This window comes from Fukomys damarensis, unplaced genomic scaffold (assembly GCF_012274545.1).
Source record: "Fukomys damarensis isolate Sample0158 unplaced genomic scaffold, DMR_v1.0_HiC HiC_scaffold_7, whole genome shotgun sequence".
Taxonomy (NCBI): Eukaryota; Metazoa; Chordata; class Mammalia; order Rodentia; family Bathyergidae; genus Fukomys; species Fukomys damarensis.
In genome coordinates this window covers 39,541,245-39,556,660 of record NW_022900919.1, presented here as the reverse complement: position 1 = coordinate 39,556,660, position 15,416 = coordinate 39,541,245, and positions in this window count along the sequence as shown.

The following is a 15,416-nucleotide window of genomic DNA, read 5'->3' as shown; positions in this document are numbered from 1 at the left end:
AGAATAAAATAGCGTCTTCAGAAACAATTTTCTTAAGAAAACTTTAAAGCATGAATTTCAAGACTTGTATACTAAAATTTTTAAAGTATTGATGAAGGGATAGTAAAAAGGTGTAAATAAGTAGATGCATGGGCAGGCTTGCTTCAGGTAGGAAGAATCAGCATAGTAAGAATGTGCATACTTCCAAGTATGCTGTATAGATTCAATTTGATCCCAAATGAAATCCTGGCAGCATGCTTCACAGACCTTGAGAGCACAATCCAACAATTCATTTGAAACAGGAAGAGACTTAGAATAGCAAAAGCAATTTGAGGCAATAAAGACAAGGTGGGGGGGTATCACAATCCCCAACTGAAACTATACTACAAAGCTAATATGATAAAAACAGCGTGGTACTGGCAAAGAAACAGTCCTGAATATAAGGGGAACAGATTAAAAGATGCAGAAACAACTCCAGACATACTCAGCCACTTCATCTTCGACAAAGGAGCCAAACACCATCACTGGAGGAAAGATAACCTCTTTAATAAATGGTGCTGGAGAAACTGGGTTTCAACTTACCAAAGATTAAAACTAGACCTATATCTCTCACCATGCACCAAAACTAAAATAGAAATATATTAAAGATCTGAATATTAAAACAGAAACACTAAAATGGCTGGAAAAAAGGTTAGGTAGAACTCTTGAAGACATTGGTGTAGGAAAAGATTTTATGCACAAAACCTCAGTTGTCCATGAACTAGCACAGCCAACAAGTGGGACCTCTTCTTATTAAAAGATTCTACAGAAAAATACCCTTTATGACCACCTATGCCTCTGCTGAGTGGGTCCAAGGACTGGCCCAATCAGGAGGTCTGAGAGCAGGGGTGGGGGGTATTTCATGGGCACCCTCACAGCTACCTTCCTTGCTGGGGTTGGTGGTGGAGCAGGCAGGGGAGAGCACGGCTACCTGGTCTCACCAAATGGGCCCAAGCAGGCCGGAGGAAGAGCAGATCTCAGAGAGGCATTCCAAATCTCACCTTCCTCGCTGGGGCTGGTGGTGCATAGGCAGGGGAAGGCACGGCTCCTGGTCCCACCGAATGGGCCCAAGCAGGCTGGAGGGAGAGCAGAGAGTGGATTAAAGATCTAAATATTAAAACAGAAACACTAAACTTGCTGGAAGATAAGTTAGGTAGAACTCTTGAAGACACTGGCATAGGAAAAGACTTTATAAACAAATCCTCAGTAGCACAGGAACTAGCAGAAAGAAACAACAAGTGGGATCTCATCTTATTAAAAAGCTTTTGCGCTGGAAAAGAAACCATCAGCAGAACTAAGAGACAACCTACAATGTGGGAAAAAATTTTTACCAGTTGCTCCTCAGACAAAGAGCTCTTATCTAGAATATATAAAGAACTCAAAACAATCAGCGCCCCCCAAATATAAAGACCCGATTCAAAAATGGGCATCTGAAATGAACAGACATTTCTCAGACAAGGAAGTAAAAGCAGCAAGTAAATATATGAAAAAATGTTCCACATCACTGGTCATTCGAGAGATGCAGATGAAACCAACAGAGATTCCACCTCACCCCACGAAGAATGGCTGCTATCATGAAATCACTCAACAAATGTTGGTGCGGTTTTGGGGAGAAAGGAACCCTTTTCCATTGTTGGTGGGAGTGCAGACTAGTGCAACCACTATGTAAATCAATATGGAGATACCTCAAAGAGCTGGGATTAGAGGTTCCATTTGACCCAGCCATCCCTCTGCTAGGTATTTTTCCAAAATAATTAAAAGAATCACATCACAGTGATATATGCATACCTATGTTTATAGCAGCACAGTTTGTAATAGCTCAAACTTGGAAACAGCCCATTTGCTCATAAAAAGATGTGGGTTTTTCTATAAAATGGAATATTACTCAGCCATAAAGAATGAGAAATTAGATTCATTCATAGAGGAATTGATATATATATATATTGAGGATATACTCCTGAGTGAAATAAATAAGTGACACATGTAAATACCAAATAGTTTCTCTGGTATGAATAAACTATAATAGTACATAAGATCCTAATGATATAATGGACAATGTGAAATAGGAAGAAAGGGGCTAAAGGTGTAGGGAAAGTGGGAAGGGTAGGGGAAAGCTAATAATTGAAAAGAAAAATATGAGAAAATGAAGAAATCGAAATGAAGTGTTTGTAAAGGGGGAGGGAGGAGGGGTAAAGGGAGGGCAGGGACAAGGGGAAAAAATGAGAACCAAGGCCTGTCATGTAAAGGTACAAGATCCCAGTAGTGAATATAACTGTACTGTATATCTAAAATGTACCAATAAACACAATGATTAAAAAAAAAAAAGGTTCTGCACAGCAAGAGAAACTACCAATAGTGTGAAGAGACAAACCATTATGTGGGAAAAACTTTTCACCAGCTCTTCCTCAAACAAAGGTCTACTATCTAGAATATATAAAGAATTTTTTAAAAAATCATACCTTCCAAATTTAAAGACCCAATCTAAAAATGGGCAACTGAAATGAACAGACATTTCTCAGATAAACAAGTAGAAATAGCAAATAAGCATAAGAATAAAATGTTCAACATTGCTGGTCATTCAAGAGATGCAAATGAAAACAATGCTGAGATTGCACCTCACCCCAGAAAGAATGGCTGCTATCATGAAATCAACCAAAAGCAAATGATGGTGGGGGTGGAGGGAAAGAGGAACTCTGTTCTATTGCTGGTGGGAGTGGAGACAGGTGGAACTATTATGGAAATCAGTATGGAGATATCTCAAAGAAATAGGATTGGCCATCCCATTTGACCCAGCTATTCCCCTGCTGGGTATCTTCCCCAAGGAATTACAGGAATCATACCATGTGCACTCATATTCATAGCAGCACAATTTATGATAGGTAAAACTTGGAAGCAGCCCAAATGGCCATCAACAGGAGACTAGATAAAGAAAATGTGTGTGTGTGTGTGTGTGTGTGTGTGTTTAATAAAATGAAGTACTACTCATCCATAAAAAATGAGAAACTAGAGACATTTATAACTAAATGGGTGCACATTGAGGTGATACTCTTAAGTGAAATAAATAGGATACATGTGTAAATACCAAGTAGTTTCTCTAGTTTGAGAAATTGAAAGTGTAAATAAGGACTAAAAGATATAATAGATAATGTGAAATAGGAAGAAAAGGCGCAAAGGGGAATTGGGAGGCATAAGGGAAAAGAAAGATGGGAATAGAATTAACATGAGAAAAAGAGAAAAAATGGAAACAAAGTCTTTGTAGATAGGGAGGGATAGAGGGGTTGAAGGGAGGGCAGGGGAATGGGGAAAAATGAGAACAAAGATGTATTATGTAAAGGTGCAAATTTCCAATGATGAATGTCATTACATTTTACACCTTAATATACCAATAAAATTAATTAATTTAAAAAAGTAGATTCATGGATTCATTCAATATGGTTAAGATAGCAGTTTTCCCTGAATTGATCCGTAGAGTCAACATAATTCCTTTTTCTTAAAATATGACAAGTTAAATTATATATAGAAATGCCAAGCAAGAGGCAGAACTTCAGAAAAGAAGTAAGTTGCATAAAGCAGACTTTCCAATTTTAAACTTAAGACAATGAGACTAATTATAACCCTTGGCCGTGTTTAAGTTGAATCTTCTGTTGTTGAATTTTAGGAGTTCTCCATATATTCTGGATATCAATCCTCTTTCTGATACATGACTTGCAAATATTTTCTTCTATTCCATGGGTTCCCTCTTTTCTCTGTAAAGAGAACCTTTTGATGCACAATCCTTTAATATTTTTATGAAGTCCAATTTGTCTGTTTTTCTTTTGTTGTTCATGACTTTGGTGTCGTATCCCAAAAATCTCTGCCAAACCCAATTACATGGAGCTTTTGCCCCATTTTCTTCTGAGCGTTTTATAGTTTTGGGTCTTACATTTTGGTCTTTTATCTTCATTTTTTAAAAAATTGCATTTATTGGCACATTTTAGGTATACAGTACAGTTACATTGATTATTGGGATCTTGTACCTTTGCATGACAGGTCTTGGCTCTCATTTTCCCCCTTGTCCCTGCCCTCCCTTCACCCTCTTCTCCCTTCCCCATTTACAAAAACTTTATGAGAAAATGAAAAGATGGTCTTTTATGTGGCTGCTTATCATGGCATTATGCAAGATATCCCCTAAGGAGAAATTCCATCCAAGAGCTATCAACTACTGAACAGATAAACACTTAATATATTTGTACAATGGAATATTATTCAGCAATAAAATGAACTATGGTACATGCTGCACCATAGATGAATTTTTAAAAAATCATTATGCCTAACTTAAGAAGCCAGAGGCAAAAGAATATAGGTATACCCAGTACACATATTTTATGATTAGTACTATATAATGATAACATAATATGTGTAGTACTATATATATCTGTGAATACATAAACATAGATAAAATATGATTTCTTTTGCATGAAATGCTCAGTAAAGGGAAATTCCTAGGAACAGGAAGCAAATCAGTGGTTGTCTATGAAGGCTATGATTCTAAGGTAAATCATTCAATAAATAGGCAAATGTGATATTAAAATTACACACACACACACACACACACACACACCCCATGTGTATCAGCCTTCCCTGGAACCTCTTGGGCAATGTTGAAATCATGTTGGAGAAGCAAGACTACTTTTGCTGAGTAAAAATGAACACAAGTGCCCTGTCCTTTGTAAATGTTAGGTGAGGCCATATACTGTGAATTCCTAACAGTTTGTAAGGTCCTTTGGGGACCTGCTTCTTCTTTTACTTTCTATCACCTTCTAATGCCCCACCCCTCTGCAAGCCATAAGCAGTCTGAGCTCAGTCAGTGTTCACCCACACCCTTGAAAGAGCCTGTTGTCCCCTCCCAGTGGGGGAAGAGCTGCATGTAATCCTTTCTCAATCTAAATTCTTGTGGGAGGAGAAGGAAGGCACAGAGCCATGTGTCTGATCAGGTCTGAGTCTCAAGCAGGGGCCAGCAGAGACCATTCTGGTTTGGAACTACAATTGTCACACATTCTTACTCCAAAAGGGGCTTTCAGAGGTCACCTGGCTGAGCTCATGCTTCCCAGCTGGTGACCACCTGTCTTAGTGACTAACACTCTGCGTTGCAAATAGTAAAAATCTGTGTTCTTACTTTGGCTCAAGGCAACTTTTAAAGATTTAAAAGGTCCCTGGGTTCTTTGGGTAAGAATTTCTCACTGTAAATATAAAAGACTCTTATCATTACCAAAATATTCCAAAAGCAATGCTATTCCTGCATTTGACCCCATTTCATATCTGTACACAAGATAACTATACACGGATGCTGTACTATCTAATGGTTTCAAGGTTCCAAGAGGCAAGAACATTGGTAAATAAAGAGGAGAGTACAGATGGAATTTCTCCCCAGCTCACAACTAGGCTTCAGAAAACCCCATAAGCAAAATAACCAAGTGAAAGAAGCCTAGAAAATCTGCATTGTTCCCACTTTTCTACTCTCTGATTCCTCAAAGACCTTAGGCTTAAAGACCCCAGGGGACTGGCAGGTGTAGATTTCCATGGAAACCAACCCTAAAAGAATGAAAACCCGAAGAGAGAATTGTGTGAAGTGCCCTCACTCCTGTGCAATTTCCTTGCCAACAGTTTTCGAGGTCAACCTGGTTTATTTCATGAAATTAGAGGTCCTGCTGTCAGGATTTCCCCAGGCAAAAAGGGTTTGCTCAGTCCCATTGCTTGGAAATCCATACTCTGGTTGTTTTCTGCTTTTTGAAGAACAGCCCTTACTATTCTGCTTGACTTTCAAACATCTTTTATTCGGGTCTCAGTCTAATTAACCAGAGCCATGCTCTTTTTTTTTTCCTCCCTCACATTTAGAATATGTTTGTTTTCTTTAGAATATTTAAAAATAATATTTTACTTAATAAAGATACTAAAAAATAATTCACTTAACATTTTTAAAGTCACATGAGAAGTATGACTCATGAGTATACATTACGTATAGTTAAAAATTCTAACAGTAAAGATAGTAAAAAAAAGAAAACTTACAAGTCTCTTTCCCCAATGGCAAAACAAGTAAATGTCTTAGGACTGGGTGTGATTACTCCAGTGAATTCCTCCAACACCCCATTTAAAGTCAGCCAAGGTGGAGAAATGGGCCTCATTTGCAACCTATTGGGAAGTCTCTTGTACCTTGCTTTTGTAGTTTTATACAAATATAGCTTAGAAGACTTTCTTCTTCCACTCACAGACCCAAGTCCTATGGCTGATCAGAGGTTCTGGCACTCAGGAGTTCTGCAGACTCACCCAGAGAGCTTGGCACATGTTGGGTTCCCACAGACTTCCCAACTTACTAGGTCTGGGGTCCAAGATGTTGCCCCAGTAACCAGCTGTAGGGCATCGTGGGTGCTGCCAGATGGCACAGCCCTATAGGACAGTGCTGTGACCCAGCACTCGAGCAGACATAAAGATCCACCCCTGTAACTGCAATATGCCATCATCTGAGCTCACCAGACTACTTTTAACCGATCCCATTTTGTTGGACGATAATCTTCCCGTGGAATTATGAGAACAGCCACCACTTACATATACTTACCATGTGCTGAGCATTGCAAACCACCCTCCCAGTCACTCTGTCTTAAAGGTATTCCCATTATCTGCATTGTAGACAGAGGAGGAAACTGAGTCTCAGAGATGATAAGTGATGTCACTTAGTCTTCCAATTTATGGGGATGGAGGTTGGGAATCTAAGGCAAATTCATCTGATTCCAGATCCTCTGTTCCTTCCAGAGTCTTTGCCTACGCAGAAATTACAGCCTAGTGAGAGAACTAAGGATGACGCAAAACATGGATAATAGCAGTGATAATTGTGGTCTGAAAGGCAGAGGAGAGAAATTAGGGTTACAGAATCTGCAACCTAGTCTCACATAGGCAGGGCCCTGTTTTAAAAATGCTCAACCTTGCTTTTGTGGACAGCTGCCATTCTTAGGAAAGTCAGCGACTTGACATTCTTAATGATTTTATTTAAAGAAAGGTGTAATATTTCACTTTGTAATAACCCTATAAATTATGCACCTACTCATGGGAGTGTTAATTTACTCTTCAAACTTCAAACACCTCAAAGCTTCAGCGCTGCCTGAATTGACTTGAACTGATTTACCTGTGCCCTTCACTCAGTCTCCTGCATCTTCACAGCTGGTGTGAGGAAGTCATTTTACAGATCATTTTTGCAATGTTTCTTACCCTGATTTTATTTTAATCTCTAAATGTACACGCCCTTGTGCTGATATTTTCTACCTTGTGTAGACTCAGAGACATTCACCTGTCAAGAATACGAAGACGAATAGGAAGAGAGATAACACTTTCCAGAATTAGCCAGAATTTTTGTTTTCATTTTTTAAGGGGAAGACAGGGAAAAAAAATAATCTGTCCTTCTGCATATCCTACTCCATATGATTAGCATACGGTTGTATATTGGTATATCACGAGCTATAGTTTACAGCCTCTGAAATATATTATCCTTCTTACGTTAAGCAAAGTTGAGATTCTGAAATTCTGCTACATTAGCTAACTTTCATATATCTCGTAGGGAGAAAGAAATATTTCCAGTCTTTTTTATACTGAATCTTGGAAAATTCCACCGTGAACACACTGCATATCGGCCATGCCCCGGGGAAGTGTTGCTCATGTCCTACACAGTTCACACCCTGACAACGTTATCCGACTTTATAATTAACATTAAAATTTACAGGACAAAGTGCCTTGTTAACCTTTCCGTGTCTTTAAAGCTCATTTCATAAGGAAGCGCGTGTTTCTTCACTGCCATCCTAAGAGGGCTCTGCGGCTGAGCGCTCCAGGAGCTGGTGATGAAAGATACCCACACAATTCCTCACAGGTGTAGCGCAGGGCAGAATTAAGGGAGCAATGGGAGCCTCAACTCTTGCATTTCCTGACTTCTATGGGTTTCATTCGCAATTCCGACATTCCAATAATGTATCCCACCCTACCCTCATTCTTTCTTTTTAAATTTTTTCTCAACATCCCCACCTCTCTTCTAAATCCAGGCAGGAGCTATTTAGGCGTTCATACCCTATCTCCCAGCACACCGAGTTCTGTGATCAGTGGACAGTGTAGTACTGGCATCACAGATGGATCTGAGTACTGTGTAAATGTTTCTGAGTCGTGGCTCTGCTCACTGACACATCCATCTAGGACAAGAGGTATTGAAAGAAACCACTGATGAACCCAGCAGGATTTAATAGTTTTCAGAAAATATAAACAGCTTATGTTGGCACATATTTTCAAGTTTATATTTAAAGTAAAAATGGAGAATGGCAAAACGAGCAACAAGCCATTGAAAATCTCTTATCTCTAAAGCCTATAGGATGGTGTGTGTGTGTGTGTGTGTGTAATATAGCTGTAATTTTACAAAAGATAAAAATTTAAAAATTGACTAAACCAGAACAAAAGAATAACTTTTTTAAAAAATTAACTGATTCTAACACACCCCTAGTGGTGAAATAGGGAGGCAGGGGAGACCTAATATATTTCTTCTTGCCTTCTGGGGAGGTTTACTTATTTTCACTTTAATATTAAACATCTCAAATGTCCTGATTAAGTGTGTTCTGTGACTGCTGATTTTCTCACTTTAAAAAAGACCTTCCTTAACCAGAAGTTTTTAACCTGAAGTTCTATAATTTAATTATCTTTTAAAGTTGAAAATCAGTTCTGTATGTCTAATGCAAACTGCAATTTAAAAGATTTAGTCCCTGCACAAAAGCTGAGCTGACTGAGAGAATATAAATCTACTACCTTTTTAAAGGAATCACAGTATGATATGCTTTTTATTATGTAGAAGTCATGGGATTTCCTTTCAAGGCATTTTTGGGTAAAACTTGGAATTTTTACATGATGAAAATTTTGTATAAATAACACTATGACTGAAAATGCTAGCCAGGCATGGTCATGTTTACAAAGACTTGGGCATTCCATGTGATCTCTTCTAATAATTGGAGTTTTACTCACCTTTATTCTGTAAAATAATGTCTAATATTTCAAAATAATAACATCTTTTATTAGACTCTTTAAAAACAATTGACCATATCTTGATAATGTAAAAAATTCACATTTCTAAAATATTTACACACATTTTCTTTTTGTCCTAGATTATTTTCTCTGTGATAATATGGAAGCTAACAGAACACATTTCAAAGAGCATTTAAATTTAATTTAGGGCCAGGGATTTAGCTCAGTGGCAATGGACCTACCTCACAAGTGCAAGGTCTTGAGTTCAATCCCTGGTGCCGGAAAACAAAACCAAAAAAAAAAAAAAAAAATTAAATTTAAATTAACCAATGTGATGAAAATAAGCACTTCTTTCTTTCTTGGAGGAAAAATAGATTCATATGTCTATGCTTTTCCATAGAAAGGGTGCTTTTAGGTTAGGGTTTCTCTTGTCTTTTTTTTACCAGAAACATTGGCGGCAAGGTCCCTTGCGAGGTGGGATGAGAACTGAGGGTGTTGGAGCAGTAAGGTTCAGGGTGAGGCTGCTGACCAGGGTGCTGAGAGAGGAAATTCCTACATGTGCAGCTGCCTGCCTAGCCCAGGCAACACAGGAGACAGACAGATCTGTGTAGAACTGGGCTGTGCTCCCCAGTGGGGCAGCTGGTAAAGGGTCCAGTGAGTGTGGAACTGGGCAGTTTCCTTTGTAAATGAAACAGTAATTTTGAATTCAATGTACCATGGTGTATTGCAAGACTTCTGTGTAAGATACACTTGTTAATATTTTGTATTTGACCAGTTCAATAAAAAGATGCTTAAAATTACATTTTAATTCATGCCTTTCCTCAATAATGCAGTGACTTTCATGGGACTAGAGAGAAGCTCAGTGAAGTATTTTCTTTGGTCGAATTCTTTTGCTATTATAATTAAATAATCTCCACTGATAACCACATTTTTAGAATGGATCGTTTGGCTATCATGCATCATCCACTACATGGGAAAATATCAGGAGCAAGGTAGAAAACACTTCTACCAGTTCAGCAAGCCCCTTGAGAATGCTCCTCGATGTCCCATACAACAACTTCCCTTCCATCTTATCACCTACCCTGATTCCTCAGAGGAGCTGGGAAGTGTTGCTTGTAGCTAGCTTCAACAATGCATGGATTTACTTTTAATAAAAGAGGCATAGAGCTGGGACTAGAGGTTCCATTTGACCCAGCCATCCCTCTGCTGGTTTTCTTTCCAAAAGAATTAAAAGAATCATATCACAGTGATATATGTGCACCCATGTTTATAGTGGCACAGTTTGTAATAGCTAAAACTTGGAAACAGCCCATTTGTCCATCAGTTGGAGCCTGGATAAAGAAGATGTGGTTTTTCTTTCTTTTTAAAAAATTTTTAATTGAGTTTATTGGTACAATCTAGGTATACAATACAGTTACATTAAGATGTGGTTTTTCTATAAAATGGAGTGCTACTCAGCCATAAAGAATGAGAAAGTAGAGTCATTTATAGCTAAATGGATGCATATCAAGGTCATATCAAGGTTATACTCTTAAATGAAATAAATAGGACACACATGTGTAAATACCAAATAGTTTCTCTGGTGTGAAAAACTATAATAGTCCATAAGATCCTAATGAAATAATTGACAATGTGAAATAGGAAGAAAAGGGCTAAAGATGTAGGCAAAGTGGGAAGGGTAGGGGAAAGGTAATAGGGAAAATAAAAAATATGAGAAAATGAAAAAATGGAAATAAAGTGTTTGTAAACAGGGAGCCAGGGAGAAGGTGAAGGAAGAGCAGGAACAAGGGAAAAAAATGAGAACCAAGACCTGTGATGTAAAGGTACAAGATCCCAATGATGAATGCAACTGTATTGTATACCTAAAATATACCAATAAACTAAATAAGAGAGAGAGAGAGAAAAAGAAAAGAGTCATAGAAAGACTGGTGAAGCAACTGGGAAACTCTTACCACAAATGTTTGGAATCTTAGAGAAATGTTTTGATGCAGTGTAAGACTCCTAGAAAGGCCATTCCAGATGATGCTGGATGAATTTTCCTTCAGGAAGCCAACGTAGTTGGACACATTCCTTATAGGTGTTGTAAAAAAAGAAAGGAAAGAAAGGAAGGAAGGAAAGAAGGAAGGAAGGAAGAAAAGAGAAAAAGAAAGAAAGAAAGAAAGAAAAAGAAAGAAAGAAAGAAAGAAAGAACGAGCAACTGCTTTAGTAGTGGCAGAGTGAACCCTGAGAGGTAATAGTTCCATCATGGTGGATGGGATTGTTCACTCCTTCAGTGCCCCCTTGTGCCCAACACACTGCATCAGGGTAATGCAGGGAAGAGAAGCTTTAGGAAAAGCTCCCTCCGCTACAGCTACAGGATAGTGGTGTGTGATCTTGGCTATGAGAAAGCAAAAGTAAGGATTCTATCTATCTATCTGTATGTTATGTATATTAGAACACGATATAAGAACAAAAACTAATACTTTTGGAGCTGGTCTTTATCACGCTAAGTGGTTCACCTGTCAAAAGAATGTTTTATATATTTAAATTAGGAATTTTGTGTTTCTAAATCGACTGGTAGTAGTTTTTGTTATTTGTTCATTTCTTTTTAATTTACCAAATTACCTTTACCCATATGAACTTCATGTAAAGTAGATGTAGGGCTCTTTTTTGTTTGAGTTTGTTTTAATTTTCTGTAACTCTCTGAAAAGCACTGGAATATGTATTGCAAAACCAGCAGCACTGTCATCCAAGAATGGAAAAATGTGCAGTAGACATGGAGAACCCCACGCCTTCCTACTGAATAGGTGCCTGGCTTCAACCCCAAGCAGTCCCACAGAAAGCAGCATGGAGGGCTGCAATTATCAATACAGAACAACTGGCTCAGTTTCCTCTGTACTCAGAGGAAGACTCTGAAGTCACAGAGCAGAAACAAAATAGGCCGGAGCAGAATTGAGAACCAAGGACTCATGTAAACTTCACCATTGCAACCACAGATGGAGACTCTGAGAAGTGGCTCCTGGCTGGAGAGTGTGGCTCCTGCGTGGTGGGCTGGGACAAGAGCTCAGAGCCCCTGACCACACATCCACTGCACTTTCCCAACTCCTACCTTGTCAGTCTACCTTTCTTCCCCATGGAGTCTTAACCCATGGAAACCTCCTTCGGAAAAAAATGGACCATTGGTTAATAGTGCCAGCAGGGAAATGAAAATGTTTCTTCTACTTGAAATAAACATTTGTCGATTTAAACTCCAGTGGAAGAGTAATTTACCACAGGGGAAGAGGAATGAGAACTTTGGGGATTTATTTTCAATAAAAGGTCCTGCAAGTTGAAGAAAACTCCTGAAACTTTGGTTTTATTGACACCCATTAACATGTGTACTTGAAGCAAGAGTATGAGGCTCTTAAAATCTGCCCTTTCAATGCTTTAAAAAGTTATGTAGGGAAGTTATAAAGGACATAAGTTGAAAACGAACACCTTCCCTTGGTAAATGTATTTTAGTAGCATGGAGAAACTATAAAGAATATGGTGAAAGTCACAGAACTTCACCTAGTGATTTTCTAGGGTGAACAGAGGGCACTACATGGCCCAGGGCTATGTTACCAAAGGAAAAAGAGAAAGCAGAGCCATGAGCTGCTAAATAACATATTACAAGCTTCCCAGAAATTCTTATTTTGGATAAGAACCTTCCACGATAATCTGATCATATTGGGCAGTTTGATAAATTTTAAATTAGCCAACAGTTGTGATTTTAATTATATAAAATCTAAATACAAATGAAATATCTTTGCTTCCTCATATCCATGTACCTAGGTGGAAAGTAGGAAAATCCAACCCAGCCAATCTCGCTTTACATCTCACCTGCTATTTCTCCCAGCTGGGTTATAGAGTAATTTCACGACATAGCCACACATTTGGTCACTGTCTTGTTGACCCTTTCCTCGCCTTAAATCCACCCAGTTACAGCTCCACTCTGAAGAGGTGAGTGGTGAGTGGAGAACTGAACCCTGAATGCCACTGCTGTGAGCAGCAGTCTTTGCTCCCTATGAGCTGCAGACTGTCTCATCAGTGCCCCTTGGGAGCTGGTTTTAAATGCAGTGCTCAAGCCTTTGCCCCACTCTGCTCAGTCAACATTCTGAGAAGGTCTTTGGGTTAATTATATTCACGTGAAAGACTGAGGAGTAACTGGTGGTCTGTAACTCCTGAATTGCTCATTATGAAAATGAGGAAACCTGAAATATTCTTCATATAACTTATTTGTCTACTGTAGAAAACACCTAATGATCAGGAAATAAAATGAGATGTTTGTATAGTTTGCTGTGTCTCTGCTCGATGTATCTGGGTTATAGTTTGGGTCTAGATGTCCCCTCAAAGTCTCGTGGAGTCAGAGGTGGCTTTTTCAGAGGTGGCTGATCTAGAGTGTGTGATGCTGTGATTCAGGGTGGGTGGTTACTAAATCAGTCCTTTGATTGGCTTGGCACTGCCCTGATCCCTATAGCCTGGACAGAGTATAAAGGGGACAGAAAGAAGCTGAAGGCTCTTTTCTTGCTTTGCTACCTTCTACCTGCCATGCACTGCTCTCCTCTGTGAAGCCCCTCTGTGATGCTACCCTGCCTTGGAGCCAGCCTATTATGGACTGAAACTTCTACAAAATGTGAGCTGAATAAATTTATCCTTCCTTAACTCTTGTTGCTGGGTATTTTGTCCCAGCAATGAGAAAAATAACTAATGCAACCTTTGTTCCTATTTTATAGCAGCAACTATTGTGTTGAACCAGCTTGGCTTCCTGGTTGGTCAACTGACTTATTGGTCCCCCACATCTCTATGAAAATCTTTTATGCCAAGATGACCACAAAAAAAAGACAAAGATATGTTTCTCTCCTTGAGAAATTAGGATTAGGCTAGGGAAACAATATTAGTGTTCCAGAGATCCGGAGCTCTGATATTCTTAACTCCACAGTTACTCTTAACTTCAACTAGGTGACAGACTCCTTTGGTAGCATGAAGATAGCCAAGGAAACTTCCCTAGGAAAATGTCTACAATTTTGGGAACTCAGCAGCCCTGAAGACTCTTTGGAGCTGTTTGAGTCAGTTTCCCTAATCTGGTGTCCACCAATTACCTTGTCTGGGATCATGAGATTCCTAAAAGGATCAAAGATGCTTGCAATCATATACACAATTCTATGTTTATATGCATATTTCAGGGAGGAGAAAGTCTAGTTTCAATTTGGTTAGCAAAGAAACCTATTATCCAATAGGTAGATCTATTCAACAATAATAATTTTAAAGGTTCATACAGGAAGGTTTGTATTACTTAGAAAAGCCTATATACATACTATTCTTAGCAGCCCAAGAGACTGGGTACATTGAGGTGGGATCTACAGAACATGGGGCTTTGCTCTCAGTCACCCTTCTTCGCCTGCTGAGTGATGTACACTCTGGGGATCTTTCTTCCAGAGCAGGAGCCCCTATGTTTGCCAGAGTTTTCAGTATTTCCAGAGAGGTTCTGACCTTTAGTCTTGTTCCTTGCTCGACATTGCCAGTCAACTCGAACACCACAGGAGGCTGGGTGGACATGAGCTGAATAAAAAGCCTCTCAGGCTTTTGCAACCCCTATGGGGCTCTTCATGATCAGGAAGGAAAGGAAAGGAAGACAGGAAGGTATAGTTAGGGGAGAGAGGAAGGTTAGCTTAGTCAGAAGAAGGAAGGAGGGAAATGTCATGTTATGAAATTGTGTTTCCCAGGAAGCATCAAGATAATTCAATTTAAAAAAAATGTTTGCTTAAAATGTACCTGAACTGTGTGCAAGCATTATTGCTGGGCATGGTGAATTAAAAAATAACTTGAAGGGCCAGGGATTTAGCTCAGTGGTGCAGTCGCCTGCCTCACAAGCACAAGGTCCTGAGTTCAGTCACTGGTACCAAAACAAACAAACAAACAAACAAACAAAAACTATTTGAAGTTTAATTAATAAACTTTTAAAATAAAGGCCTTCAGCTTGTTTCCTCCTGTGGCATTCCAGCTAAATTTCATACTTTCTATATTACACATGATAGCTCTTTGCATTCTCTCTTCCTTGAATGATCTGGGTTCTGTTAAAAAATAAGAACAGTCATATTACAGTTTTCTTTGAAGTATTTTATGCCTTAAAATATTTTCTCATTGGTTTTAATGATAAGAACATTGTGCTAAAATATATTCAATTTTTTCTTTGCAATCCATTTTAAAATTGTATTCTTAGATTCATAGATGGAATCAAATTTGACAACTGGGGGACCTTCTAGGTTAGAAAAAGTTAACATATTACTTCCTTAAATTAACTTTCTTCTTAGACTATTAAAGCTTTGGAAAGACTGTATTTTTTTTTTTTTTTTTTTTTTTTTTATTTTTTGATGGGG